At 43.7% G+C, this 15272-nt stretch overlaps 1 protein-coding gene across 1 annotated transcript in view; it reads left to right on the forward strand.

Moving 5' to 3' along the window:
* The first annotated feature begins 305 nt into the window (after window positions 1-305).
* The window catches only part of CMKLR2 (chemerin chemokine-like receptor 2), a 41133-nt gene continuing 26166 nt past the window's right edge, over window positions 306-15272 (forward strand). Inside the window, exon 1 of the mRNA XM_032754798.2 lies at window positions 306-424. The gene's annotated coding sequence lies outside the window, so the exon portion shown is untranslated. The remainder of the gene's footprint in view (window positions 425-15272) is intronic.

The following is a 15272-nucleotide window of genomic DNA, read 5'->3' on the forward strand; positions in this document are numbered from 1 at the left end:
CCATCTCTGCTAATTTAACATGACTTTTCATAAGCAAAAGCCTACCCAGACAAAGGAGGGCTGAGTGCCCCCCATCCATTACTGATTTTCAGCCTGCAGCAGAACAGCTAGTAGCAGTGGTTTCCATTCAAAAAACAAACTTGTTGCACAAACACAGGCTGGTCGAAAGAATTAATTTGTACAGTATGTTCATTGCTTACTTTTCTCCAGGATTGCATGATGAATTTTTATGGAGGGTGGTGGGGGAAGGGAAGAACTACATTCAAAACCCAACATCATTCTTCTCTACACTGTCATTTCAAAAGCCAGATAAAAGTGGAATGAGGAATGCAGCCGTTCTGAACACCACCCTCCATTTCATTCTGGAACCGGGAAGGTACACCCAGGCATGACAATAGCTTCTCTCCTCACAGAAAATTAACTGGTAAGTGCTTTCCTGTTTGTTTTCCTCAAACTGACACATTTACAGTGGACCTGATGAGGATTCCTGCAGATGATTTATTTACAAAACAGCATTTGACTAGCTACCAGCTTGCAAAAAAGGAAAAGGACTCCTGATCGTTTACAAAATGCTCTGTCTGCAGATTTGTATTTTTGGTCTTGGCAAAAGTGTTTGGGGGCGATCCTACAGGGTTGGCTACAGCTGCTGATTAATCCTAAAACACTGCAAGAGAGAAAATGAGCATGTTGCTGGGGTGGGCGGACAAAGAAGAACTTTCAGTAATTTTCTCAGCTTTTACCTACATAATTACAGCTCATAAATCTGTCTTTTAAGGAGTTGTGATCTAGAAATAGTCAAACATCATTTGTGGAAGGCTCACTGTTGAGAAACTAGTAGAAAAAAATGGTACTCCGAAATGAAAGCTGATATTGCCCTCTTTAGATTACAAGGTGGGAAAAAAGTTCTAAATTGAGTTGTAATGCGGTTGCTCGCCACTGGCTCCCCATTTTTACGATGAAAGGCTTGTGGCTTGTTGGGCCTTCCCATTTCTTTCTTGTTGTTGCCTTTTTGAATCTCGCTATCAATTTCTTGTTAGAATAATTGGTATCTGGGCTCTCCCAACAAGGGGTAGATGGCTAAATACAGGGAAGACTGTGGGAGAGAAGGGTTCAGCTATTCAATTGTTCCTGTTCTAGTCAGAAACTGTGAGCACCAATTGCCTTTTATCTTTTCCTCCAAAAGAAAGCTAATGAAAACCAAATAAAGTTTGATAACAGAACTTTCACTGGCAATAATACTCTTAAATTGCCTTTTTCACTTAAGGCAGACTCATTCACTCAAGAATCCACAAACCTGTTGTTAAATTAATCCGATGGTATTTTTGTTTTGTTAAAGAAAAAAAAAAGGCAAAGGGAGCTTTCCTGGGTCTCAAGTTACAAGTAATTACTCCTAGTGAATAACTCTCATCATATCTGTACATCTTCCAGACACTAGATTATTATGTTTTTCATGGCCTATTTTATGATTTTATGTAATTTAAGTCATTTAGTTTATAAAAGGTCATACATTTTCTGTTACTTGACCGCTAATTGTCATGTCCCTGAGATAAATATTTAATAACAGATCATGTTAACCGAATGATAATCATGTAAAAAATAAATGAAGTAGAAAAGACTGAATATGCAAAACTGATAATAGATGTGTTACTCTGATGGTGAGATTAATAGATGTGTCACGGAGAAAAAACTTCTCCTGTTCCCTCTTAGATTTGTTATCAAGCGCCAGCAAATGAAATTGACAGAAGAAAGATTAGCAAGAGAAAACAAAATTTAATTGTATGTATGTAGATATGGGCGTTCCCAAGTAAATGTGACTCAGAGGTTGCTGAGTGAGCTATGATTGTGCCACTGCATTCCAGCCTGGGCAACCAGAACCTAACCCTATCAAAAAAAAAAAACATGACTCAGATAAGTAGTTAGAATTTAGGGCTCACATGCCGTCTTTTTCTTTCTTTTTTTTTTTTTTTAATGTGTGTGTTTTTTTGTTTTTTGTTTTGTTTTATATATGCCATCTTAATAGGAGAATAGGAGAAATAGAAGAGAAGGGCACTTATGGGAAAACAAATGACTTTTTGGAAACATAAATGGGTCCTTAGGAGAACAGACTGGTGATATGATAGTTTTAGTGACGATAACTGTTCAGGTGTGGTGTGGAGACTTCTCATCTCTGGTGATAAGATAAGGCCAGGAGTTTGAGACCAGCCTTTAGTAGAGACTCTGTCTCTACTAAAAATACAAAAATTAGCCAGAAGTGATGGCATGTGCCTGTAGTCCCAGCTATTCAGGAGGCTAAGACAGGAGAATTGCTTGAACCCAGGAGGCGGAGGCTGCAGTGAGCTAAGATCGTGCCACTGCACTCTAGCCTGGGAGACAGAGCAAGACTCCGTCTCAAAAAACAAAACAAAACAAAAAATAACTGAATGAATTGGGTATAGTTCCTCCATGTTAAGTGCTTTACATAACTGGATACAGTGGAGACCAATATTCAACCAAAAGTGATCACTATAAAACACATGAACTATCATCATTATGAAAGTGCTGGAGGAACACTAGCGGGCGGGTCAGGCACGGGATAAAGGCAGAGTTAATCTGAAAAAGAAAGAAAAGGAAAAGATTTCATGGAGAATGAGTTTGAAAGGAGGTAGACAACCTGGCAACTTGAAAAAGGTGGAGAATCCAAGCAGGACTATACATGTGCCTGCTTGAATTTTCATTAGGACCAAATTGTCCCTAGGCATGAAAAATAATAAAATACAAAGTTGAATCGACGTTAAATCATTGAACCTAGAAAAAATGGCATATAGATATGACATCCTTAATTTTTCACAAAACTTTCTCTTTAACAGTTTATAATGATAAACCTCTAATTGAGTGGAAAAAATCTGGCAATGAAACATTTTACTTAATTGTATAAGTGAGAGTTGACAGAGCTTTTTCTTTATTCACTTGTGCCATATAAAAATGCTATTTGCAGGCTGGGCATGGTGGCTCATGCCTGTAATCCGAGCACTTTGGGAGGCCGAGGCAGACTGATCACCTGAGGTCAGGAGTTCGAGACCAGCCTGACCAACATGGAGAAACTCCGTCTCTACTAAGAGACCAGCCTGACCAACATGGAGAAACTCCGTCTCTACTAACAATACAAAAAAATTAGCCCAGTGTGGCACATGCCTATAATCCCGGCTACTTGGGAGGCTGAGGCAGGAGAATCGCTTGAACCTGGGAGGCAGAGGTTGCAGTAAGCCAAGATTGTGCCATTGCACTCCAGCCTGGGCAATAAGAGTGAAACTCTGTCTCAAAAAAAGAAAAGAGTAAAAATGCTATTTGCTATTCACAATAGCAAAGACCTGGAATCAACCTAAATGCCCATCAATAATAGACTGGATAAAGAAGGTGTGGCTCATATACACCATGGAATACTACGCAGCCATGAAAAGGAATTAGATCATGTCCTTTGCAGGGACATGGATAGAGCTGGAAGCCATTATCCTCAGCAGACTAATACAGGAACAGAAAACCAAACATGGGGCCAGGCATGGTGGCTTAGGTCTGTAATCCCAGCACTTTGGGAGGCTGAGGCAGGCAGATCACCTGAGGTCGGGAGTTCGAGACCAGCCTGGCCAACATGGTGAAACCCTGTCTCTACTAAAAATACAAAAATTAGCCAGTCATGGTGGTGCACACCTGTAGTCCCAGCTACTTGGGAGGCTGAGGCACGAGAATTGCTTGAACCTGGGAGGCAGAGGTTGCAGTGAGCTAAGATTATGCCATTGCCCTCCAGTCTGGGTGACAGAGTGAGACTCTGTCTCAGAAAAAAAAAAAAGAAAGAAAAAGGCCAGGCGTGGTAGCTCACACCTGTAATCCCAGCACTTTGGGAGGCCCAGGCGGGTGGATCATGGGGCCAGGAGATCGAGACCATCCTGGCTAACACAGTGAAAGTCCGTCTCTACTAAAAATACAAAAAATTAGCCGGGCATCATGGCGGGTGCCTGTAGTCCCAGCTACTCAGGCGGCTGAGGCAGGAGAATGGCGTGAACCTGGGAGGCGGAGCTTGCAGTGAGCCGAGATTGCGCCACTGCACTCCAGCCTGGGCAACAGAGTAAGACTCCGTCTCAAAAAAAAAAGTAAAGAATAAAAGAAAAAAGAAAACCAAACACGGCATGTTCTCATTTATAAGTAAGAACTGAATGATGAGAACACATGGACACATGGGGGTAACAACACACTGGGGGCACGTGGGAGGGCTAGGGGAAAGAGAGCATCAGGAAGAATAGCTAATGGATGCTGGGCTTAATACCTAGGTGATGGATTGATTTGTGCAGCAAACCACCCTGACACACATTTACCTATGTAACAAACCTGTACATCCTGCACCTGTATCCCAGAACTTAAAAGTTGAAAAAAACAACAAGAAAAGTGCTGGGGTTTTTTTGTTTTTTTTTTTTTGGAGACCCAGTCTTACTCTGTCACCCAGGCTGAAGTGCAGTGGTTGCAATCTCAGCTCACTGCAACATCTACCTCCTAGGTTCAAGCGATTCTCATGCTTCAGCCATCAGAGTAGCTGGGATTATAGGCATGTACCACCATGCCTGGCTAATTTTTGTATTTTTAGTAGAAACAGAGTTCACCATGTTGGCCAGGCTGGTCTTCAACTCCTGGCCTCAAGTTATCCAACCACCTCAGCCTCCCAAAGTGTTCAGATTACAGGTGTGAGCCACCGAGCCTGGCTGTGACCTTGACTATTTTTGATCTAACAAAATGGCAGTTTCTTATGCTTTGACATAAAAAATGGATCAAAATGTAATAAAAATAGAAGGCTGGGCCTAGTGGCCCACACTTGTAGTCCCAGCACTTTGGGAGGCCAAGAAGGGAGGATTGCTTGAGCCCAAGAGTTTGAGACCAGCCTGGGCACTGTAGTGAGTCCTTGTTTCTACCAAAAATTTAAGAATTAGCCAGGCATGGTAGTGCATGGCTGTAGTCCCAGCTACTTAGGAAGCTGAGGCAGGAGGATTGCTGGAGCCTGGAAGGTGGAGGCTGCAATGAGATGTGATCATGCCACTGCATTCTAGCCTGCATGACAGAGTGAGACCCTGCCTGGAAAAAAAAAAAAGTTACATATATTTATATATGTAAATATTTGTCTCATTTTATATAAATATTTGTTTTGTGTATTTCTATACATTAAAACCATAGTAAGCATAACATTTGTTTGTTTATTTTTGAGACCTGGCTCTCTCTGTTGCCAGGCTGGAGTGCAGTAGCACTATCAGAGTTCACTGTAACTTTGACCTTCTGGGCCCAATTAATCCTCCCACTTCTGAGTAGCTAGGACTCCAGGCATACACCACCAAGCCTGGCTACTCTTTTGATTTTGTAGAGATGGAGGTCTCATTATGTTTCCCAGGCTGGTTTCAAACTCCTGGCCACAAGCAATCCTCCCACCTCTGCCTCCCAAACTGCAGGAATTACAGGCATGAGCCACCGCACCCAGCCTAAACATAACATAGTTTTAATGATTGAGAAAGCATTTCCTTCTTTTTTCACGAGACATTCATTGAGCACCTACTGAGCACTCTGTTCCTTGCTGAGATATAAGGATGAGTAAAAGTTATTCCTTGCCCTTGATGTTCTTAGTTTAGTAAGGGAGATGAGCACCTTAACAGATCATTACTCAGAGAGACTGTGTGTGCAGGGATTAAGAAGGAAGGCCCTGCCTGGGCACGGTGGCTTACGTCTGTAATCCCAGCACTTTGAGGGGCCGAAGTGGGTGGATCACCTGAGGTCAGGAATTCGAGACCAGCCCGACCAACATGGAGAAACTCTGTCCCTACTAAAAATACAAAATTAGCTGGGCGTGGTGGCACATGCCTGTAATCTCAGCTACTTGGGAGACTGAGGCAGGAGAACCGCTGGAACCCAGGAGCCAGAGGTTGCAGTCAGGAGTTTGAGACCAGCCTGGCCAACATGGTGAAACCCTGTCTCTACTAAAAATACAAAATTAGCCAAGTGAGGTGGCACATGCTTGTTGTCCCAGCTACTCCGGAGGCTGAGGCAGGAGAATTGCTTGAACCCTGGAGGTGGAGTTTGCAGTGAACCGAGATCATGCCACTGCACTCCAGCCTGGGCAACAGAGCAAGAAACTCTGTCTCAAAAAAAAAAAAAAAAAATTATAAGCAACACATGACAGTGACAATGGTCTATGGTCAACTTGTTTGCTCCTCATACCAGTTTATAGAAAAATCTCATCATCTTTTCCTAGAAATGGGACCTGTTGTCAGTGAGAAGTGCTGGTCTAAGGAAGTGGCTGAACAGATTGAACACACCTCTCAGGAGTGGGGCTGGTTTTTCTAGACCCTCAACATTCTTTTAATGCTTCTGATAAAAAAAAAAAAAAAAAAAGGAGGGGGCGGGAAGTGAAACAGGAACTAATGGATTTGGTGATAATCAAGAACTCAAATTCTCTTCTCCAGTTCACGTTTGTCTTCTCAGACAAAATAGTTATTGCCAAGATGCCCAGGCACATGAATGCCTTTATCAAAACCTACTGAATAGTCTTTCCTTCAATAAATACTATTGAGCCCTACAGTTTGCCAGGCACTGTTCTAGGCTCTGGGAGTATGAAGGTAAGCAAAACCACAGGCTGGTGGCAGAGACAGACATTCTTGAAATAAGCCTCCACATACATTATAACAGTTGCTCTAAGTGAGGAGCTTAGAGCAGGGGCCCTGGTTTAGGCTGGGGCATATAGGTTTGTGGACGCAGGGAAGAGTTCATTTAGGGAAGTAACATCTAAAAGTACCACTTACCCTTTAGAAGAGCTGGTGATTTTCTCTTTAATTCCAAAACCACCAGCAAGTTTAGGAGATAAAAGCTTAGTCAAATAAATTTTTGGTTACTATATGGAAAATGCCATGCTGATATAAATTATTTATTCTATCACCCAGCTGTATTGATAACATTAAACATGGCCTTTCCATTTGTTATTGTGCCCCAATGTGACTCTCATTTTATTAACTGTATTCAAAATAAAACCATCCACCTTTAGAATGATTTTATCCCTATCAACACACACATATAAATGCATACTTAATTACAGTTCTTTACATACAACAAACAAGTTGGGAAAAATTTAGATGGTAAAATGAAATGGTTTCTTTCTTGTCTGGGAGAGACTCCTTGTTCTGGAATGATATTTCATAGATAAACATGGTGTTTCTCCATGATCTTCCTTTTGGGTTTTTGGTAGTTGAATGGGGAAGGGTGTATTTCAGCACACACTGAAAACTGCTTGTCTTGTAGGAAGGATTACAATACACCAAACAGGCCAGGCGCAGTGGCTCATGCCTGTAATCCCAGCACTTTGGGAGGCCGAGGCGGGCAGATCAACTGAGGTCGGGAGTTTGAGACCAGCCTGACCAACATGGAGAAACCCCGTCTCTACTAAAAATACAAAATTAGCCGGGCATGGTGGCATATGCCTGTAATCCCAGCTACTAGGGAGGCTGAGACAGGAGAATCGCTGGAACCTGGGAGGTGGAGGTTGCGGTGAGCCGAGATCACGCCATTGCACTCCAGCCTGGGCAACAAGAGCGAAACTCTGTCTCAAATAATAATAATAATAATAATACACCAAACACTGTGTAAAAGTGGCATTTTCACCTCACACCTAAAATCCCACCACTTTGGGAGGCCAAGGCAAGAAGATCACTTGAGCCCAGGAGTTCCAGACCAGCCTGAGCAACATAGTAAGACTGCTGTCTCTACCCCAAATTAAAAAAAAAAAAAAAAAATTAGCCGGGTGTGGTGGTGCGCACCTGTAGTCCCAGCTACTGGGAAGGCTGAGGTGGGAGGACCACTTGAGCCCAGGAGTTCGAGGCTGCAGTGAGCTATGATTGTGCTAGTGCACTCTAGCCTGGAGACAGACTCTGTTTCCAAAAAAAGAAAGAAACAAAGTCGTATTTCGAGACTTCCTCAGAAATATGTTAGATTTCCCAAAATGCAGTAAGTTAAAAAAAAGTTTATCTATTTTAACTTGTTACTTGAACATTTACAAGAATATTCACACATCTTTCAGCCTTAAATAAATAAAAGATTGATTTTTGAAAATAGAGACCTATTTTCTTGATATGGTAAATGGAATCTGCTCAGAATCACTGGATGCTCTTTACTAATTTCCCACATTATGACCACTTCTGTTTACTTGTTTCTCAAGCAATCAGTAAATGATATATTCATCAAACTTAAGAGAGTAAACAAAATGTATCTCTTCCTAAGAAAAACAACTGATTGTTTCTTTAGCCAGTTGGATTACAGCAGGTCAGTGAGATCATAGCAAGTAGCCTGATTATGTTGTACTGATATTCATCACAAGAAATGAACTAATCTACACAAATCTTTTGCTGCAAAATAAATAAACTCCTTTGGTGGAACATTATCACAAGATCAGAATGTGCCACTTTCTTATGACGGAATGAACACAGCGTAGCTTTACTGTAACAGCAGGAAACCATTATTTTGTGGCTCACAGCAGTCTTTCAGTTGATGTTTTCTCTCAGGATGAAACGCAGATCCAAAATGCCATCAAAAGTACCCACAAACCGGGTGCGGTGGCTCATGCCTGTAATCCCCGCTACTCAGGAGGCTGAGGGCAGAGGAATTGCTTGAACCTGGGAGGTTGAGGTTGCAGTGAGCCAAGATCATGCCACTGCACTCTGGCCTGGGCGACAGAGCGAGACTCAAAAACAGTAACCACAAATGAGCTCTGTGATTGGAGCCATTGATCATTATATTAGCTAGAAGCCCAAGAATTTGCTATGTTTCAGCAAAGTCATGTAAGTCATGTGAAACATTTCATAATACGATGTAATGAAAGAATCAAGTAAAGTCATAGCAATGATATTGCACTTTTTTGGGGGGGGGGGACGGAGTCTTGCTCTGTAGCCCAGGCTGGAGTGCAGTGGCGCGATCTCAGCTCACTATGAGCTCCGCCTCCCGGGTTCACACCATTCTCCTACCTCAGCCTCCCGAGTAGCTGGGACTACAGACGCCCGCCACCACGTCTGGCTAATTTTTTGTATTTTTAGTAAAGACGGGGTTTCACCATGTTAGCCAGGATGGTCTCGATCTCCTGACCTCCTGATCCGCCTGCCTCGGCCTCCCAAAGTGCTGGGATTACAGGCGTGAGCCACTGCGCCCGGCCTGATATTGCACATTTATTGAGCTCTTACTATGATCCAGACACTGAGCTATGCCCTAGCATATATTATCTTTTGTCATTCATACAATAAACCTAGAACAGTTTACTCATGGTTTCTTCCCCAGTTCCCTAGATCATCGATGAAGGAACAGGAACCGATTGTACCAAAACATTTATATAGTAAGCTTGATCAATGTATTTGATGTAGTATCTATGCTGGGCTGAGAAAAACATGCAAAGCAGTACCTACAAATAAGAAAACAGGAACTAAGCTGGGCATGGTGGCACACGCCTGGAGTCCCAGCTACTTGGGAGGCTGAGGCTTCCCACGACCGCCCCTCACATTCATTAGTTCGCTAGATCAGGTCGGAGAACTCGGGAAAATGGCGTACTTACAAGACTGCAGGTTTACTACAAGCGCCAGAACTCAAGAAGAGCCGGATGGAAGCGATGCACGGGACAAGGTCTGTGGGAAGCGGCGCGGAGCTTCCATGCCCTCTGGGCGCGCCACCATTTCCAGAACCTCCGTGTGTTCACCAAACCGGAAGCTCTGGCTTTTACGGAGGCTCATTACTTAGTCATGATTGATTAAACCACTGGCCATTGGAAATTAATGCAATCTCCAGCCCCCAGTCCTCCCCTGGAGGTAGAAGTTGGAAGTTGGGAAGTGGGCTGTGGACACGATTTGTAATGAATGCAAGACACCGGTGTTGGGCTGCTTTTTTTTTTTTTTTTTTTTGAGAGTCTCGCGCTATTCGCCCAGGCTGGAGTGCAATGGCGCGATCTTGGCTCACTGCAAACCTCCACCTCCCGGGTTCCAGCAATTCTCCTGCCTCAGCCTCCCGAGTAGCTGGGATTACAGGCATGCGCCACCATGCCCGGCTAATTTAGAAGAGAGGTTTCACCATGTTGGTCAGGTGGTTTGAATCCTGACCTCAAAGATCCCCCCCTCTTACAGGTGTGAGCCACCGTGCCCGGCCTGGGCTCTTTCAAACGGAGCAAGGTTCAAGTTTGCGCCTACAAAGGGGGCACAAAACAGGGTTATCTAGGAGGGAGGAGGTCGATCTGGTACCAAGAAAGAACTAGGGTGGAAGGTGAGTTTGGGAGGTGTCCGCAATAGGAAAGGAAACGCGCTGGAGTGGGTGCAGTGGATGGAGGGGTGACAGGATTTGAGGGGCTGGCAGCGTCTGAGGTCCACAGTGCCATGTGGACCAAGGCACTGAGAGGAGCAGAGTTTTCCTCTTTTGTAGTAAGGTAAGCTGGCCGCCTGACCTGGGTGGGTTGAAACCCCGCCCCCCGCCGCTGCCACCACCCACCTCCCCCATCCCCACCCGAATGAGGCGGGCGCCCTGGGCGAATAGCTATGGACGCCATCCAGCTTTAACCACGCTAGTGCGGAACGTGGTGGCGCGCCTGCAGCCGCAGCTACTCAGGAGGCTGAAGCAGGAGAATTGCTTGAGTCCAGGAGGTTGAAACTGCAGTGAACCATTATTGCGCCACTGCACTCCAGTCTGGGCTACTGAGCGAGACCTGTCTTTTAAAAACAAAGGGAAACACACACACAAAACAAGGCTGTGATCCTATGATCTTTAGCCAATCTGACTCCATCCCTTTTCAAACAGTCTAAAGATTATTTAAAAAAATATATTTCATAGCGTCCTCTCTCTATACCCTCCATGTCACCCCATCCCTTCAAAAAACTTAGTAGAACCTAACAGAACCTTAGGGTTTCAGCGCTTACTGAACTTTAGACATCAACAAGTCTAATCACGTGTAATGTCTGATTTCCTGCTTAAAACCCCTCACTTTATTGTTGCATCATTAAACATCTCCAAGTATGAGAATTGTACCACCCTCTGACATAGCTTTACAGTAGAATGAAAGCTCCATAAGTTCTGTGTCCTACTCTCTCTCCAGGGCCTAGAATACATAGTAGGTGCTGAATAAATAATTCATTTAATTTAGTTTTTAAATGTTTAACAACTATAATCTTTAGGAAATTCTGCCTCACATTGAGCTAACATTAGAGTCCCTCAATTTTTTGAAGCCAGTTTGAACAGTTCCCTCTTCCAAATGCCAGCCCTTGGGCATTTGAAAAAATTGTTACCCTGCTCTTTCTTTTCCAGGATAAATAGCTTCCACCAGTTTGCTCAATGCTCCTCACATGATATAGTTTCTCTCCATCCGGTTCCCTCTCCTTTGGACATATTTCAGTTTATCATTGTTTCTCTTAAACTGTAATTCCCAGAAAAGAACACAGTTCCCCTAGGTGCTGTCTGATCAGTTCAAGTAGAATTGGATAAACACTCCCCCAATTCTATTAAGACAGCCCAAGGGCAAAGTTACTTTTTTTTTTTTTTCTTTAGCTGTCTCATCCCGTTGTTGACTCACATTGAGCTCAAGGTCAAGGAGAAAGGTTGTGTTTGGGCAGAAATTTAGGTTGTTTAAATCACAGAACAGGTCATCACAGGGCACTAATTCTGATGCCCTTGGTGAATGGTGTGTGTTCAAAGGAAATGTATATGAAAAGTGGTTGTGTGGGACCCCGCTGGGGTACACTACATTTACTTCCTTTTCATGGTGAAAAGGCACTAAGTAAGCTATTAGTCAATATTACATATCTCTTTAATGTAGAATTATGAAATCCATTTTAAGGAAATAATTCAGGGCCTGCAATTGCTGCCTAGACACATTATCTGCTAGGAAAACCTGTGGGAGAAGATTATTTGCTTTGCATGGCAACTGGCATAAAGTTCAGTGCAGGTGTTGCTTAACAAATGAATGCTGACCAGGCAGGGTGGCTCACACCTATAATCCCAGCACTTTGAGAGGATCACTTGAGGTCAGAAGTTTGAGATCAGACTGGCCAACATGGTAAAAACCCATCGCTACAAAAGATACAAAAATCAGCCAGGAGTGGTGGCGGGTGCCTGTAATCTCAGTTACTCAGGAGGCTGCAGTGGGAGGATCTCTTGAGTCCAGGAGTTTGAAGTTGCAGTTCGCTATGATTGTGTCCCTACACTCCAACATGGGAGAAAGAGCGAGACCCTACCTCTAAAAAATAATAATAAAAATAAAATGAAAGAAAGAAAGAAAAGGAAAAAACATGCTTTGTCTGATTTTTGCCTTGTTAGAGAAAATCTGTGATGAGAACAAAAGATACAGGAAATTATTCTAAGAGTAGAATTTTTAAGACAAAATTTTCTTGTATCAGATGGTTTTTTACTGTGTTCCTTCCAAGTTCCTTGTCAGAAATAAACGGCCTATTAGGTATGATGGCACATGCCTGTAATCCCAGCTACTCCAGAGGCTGAAAGGGAGGATCTCTTGGGGCCAGGAGTTCTAGTCCAGCCTGGGCAACATAGCAAGATCCCATCTCTATAAAAATAAAAAAGAAACATAAAAAGGAAAAGTGCTTGTATTATGTTTCAGTGAAGGTATATTGTATTACTGGTATACGTGTCAAGATATTTTGTGACTATTTTCTTGCATTTGAATACCTGGAGATGTACTTGGCTCTTGAATTGTCTAAAGTATTGAGACCATAGACAGTGCAGATATGTGCCTATATCCATTCTTTCTATGACCCACCATTCTTTTTCTTTTTTTTTTTTTTTTTGGTGAGATGGAGATTTACTCTTGTTGCCCAGGCTGGAGTGCAATGGCGCCATCTCAGCTCACCGCATCCTCCGCCTCCCAGGTTCAAGCGATTCTCCTGCCTCAGCCTCCCAAGCAGCTGGGATTACAGGCATGTGTCACCAGGCCCAGGTAATTTTGTATTTTTAGTAGAGACGGGGTTTCACTGTGTTGCCCAGGCCAGGCATGTACCACCATGCCCGGCTAATTTTGTATTTTTAGTAGAGACGGGGTTTCACTGTGTTGCCCAGGCTGATCTCGAACTCCTGACCTCAGGTGATCCACCCGCCTCAGCCTCCCAAAGTGCTGGGATTACAGGCATGAGCCACTGCGCCCGGCTGACCCACCATTCTTAATGGCCTTTAGAAGGTCACTTTCATTTCCCTCAAGTACAAGACCTTTGTTTCGGGGACAAGGTGATTAATATCAACTATGAAAGAAAGATTAAGTAAATTAAAATGACTTACTATACAGCTATTGGTATATACTCTTCGTGTCCAGAAGCAATTTACAATATGTCAAGAAGTGTCTCTAAAGTGGTTCTTGCCCTCTCATTTCCACCACTGGTTAGAGAATAGGTATGTGGAAAAGATGTCATAGGGCTGGGCACGGTGTCTCACGCCTGTAATCCCAGTACTTTGGGAGGGCGAGGCAGGTGGATCACCTTAGACCAGCCTGGCCAACATGGCAAAACCCTGTCCCTATTAAAAATACAAAAATTAGCCAGGCGTGGTGGTGGGTGCCTGTAATCCTGGCTACTTGGGAGGCTGAGGCAGGAGAATCGCTTGAACCCAGGAGGCAGAGGTTGCAGTGAGCTGAGATTGAGCCACTGCACTCCAGCCTGGCAGACAGAGCGAGAGGCTCCATTTTGGGGGGAAAAAAAATGCTGTAATACAAAATAGGCTAAGAATAAAGAAAAGAGCGCTTAAAATATGTTTTCTATTTTAAGGTCATGTATTTTACCATTGAACCAGGATCTTTTCCCTTCCCTCCTTTGCCTCTTTCCCTCTCGGCATTCTTTCTTGCACATGTGCTCGCACTCATGCTCTCTCTCTCTCTTCTTTCTCTTTCTTTTTTTTTGAGACGTAGTCTCGCTCTGTCGCCCGGGCTGGAGTGCAGTGGTGCGATCTCGGCTCACTGCAAGCTCCGCCTCCTGGGTTCAGGCCATTCTCTTGCCTCAGCCTCCCCAGTAGCTGGGACTACAGGCGCATGCCACCATGCCCAGCTAATATTTTTGTATTTTTAGTAGCGACAGGGTTTCACTGTGTTCGCCAGGATGGTCTCGATCTCCTGACCTCGTGACCCACCTGCCTCGGCCTCCCAAAGTGCTGGGATTACAGGCGTGAGCCACCATACCCGGCCTCTCTTTCTTTAAATGAGACAGAGTCTCGCTCTGTTGCCCAGGCTGGAGTGCAGTAGTGTGATCTTGGCTCACTGCAACCTCCACCTCCGAGGCTCAAGCAATTCTCTTGCCTCAGCCTCTGAGTAGCTGGTATTAAAGGCATGTGCCACCACGCCCAGCTAATTTTTTGTATTTTTAGTGGAGATGGGGTTTCACCATGTTGGCCAGGCTGGTCTCGAACTCCTGGTCTCAAGTAATCTGCCCACCTGGGCCTCCCAAAGTGCTGAGATTACAGATGTGAGCCATTGCACCCAGCCTCTCTCTCTCTCAAGGAAAAAAGAGGAGAAAAGAAAAGGGAGTTTGGGCTATATGCACAAATGCGCTCTCTCCCTGCATTCTAGTTATGTGAACTTAAATATGAAGAACTGGTTGGGAAGTGGAAATTCTGTTTCTTCTAAAATTCTACAGCTGTTCTGGGCACTGCTGATGTTTATAACCTTCTCTCACAGATGTTACATTTTATGAACTGTGACTCATTAGGGTGGTTCTAGCTTCTTTAGATAGACAAAAATCTCCAAGGGCAGGATGATTACATAAGTCTGCTTCACTCAAAACCTGAAATATTTGAATAGAATATTTCTTGGGGGGGAGAAAAAGCAGTAAGACTTTGCCATACTTTCATGAATCAGAAACACTAATAATTTCAGTTGGTTCTTTTCTGTGGGAGGAATGAGGGAGGCACAATATTCTTGTTTGGGAAGGTTTTGTTTTCATTTGCAGAATGTTTTTAATTTGTGTAGGCTTTTTGGTTTGGACCTTGATCTGTATTTTTGTTCCAATGTGCAAAAAACCATTTACTGGAAGACATTGTTTGAATGTCCACTCTGTGCAAGGGACCGGATTTGGTGCTAGTTTGAGGCATGGAGATTAATAAAAGAGCTAGAATATACGGTGCTGCCATCTTTGAGCTTCTCAGTTAGGAAACACCAGGGGCAGAATCATAAAAGTTTAGAATTAGATGTCACCTGTATTTTGCACATGAGACACCTGGGGTCCCAACTGGGCCACTGACCCCATCCAAAGTTACATAGCTAATGA

The sequence above is a fragment of the Hylobates moloch genome, unplaced genomic scaffold (assembly GCF_009828535.3).
Source record: "Hylobates moloch isolate HMO894 unplaced genomic scaffold, HMol_V3 SCAFFOLD_1, whole genome shotgun sequence".
Taxonomy (NCBI): domain Eukaryota; kingdom Metazoa; phylum Chordata; class Mammalia; order Primates; family Hylobatidae; genus Hylobates; species Hylobates moloch.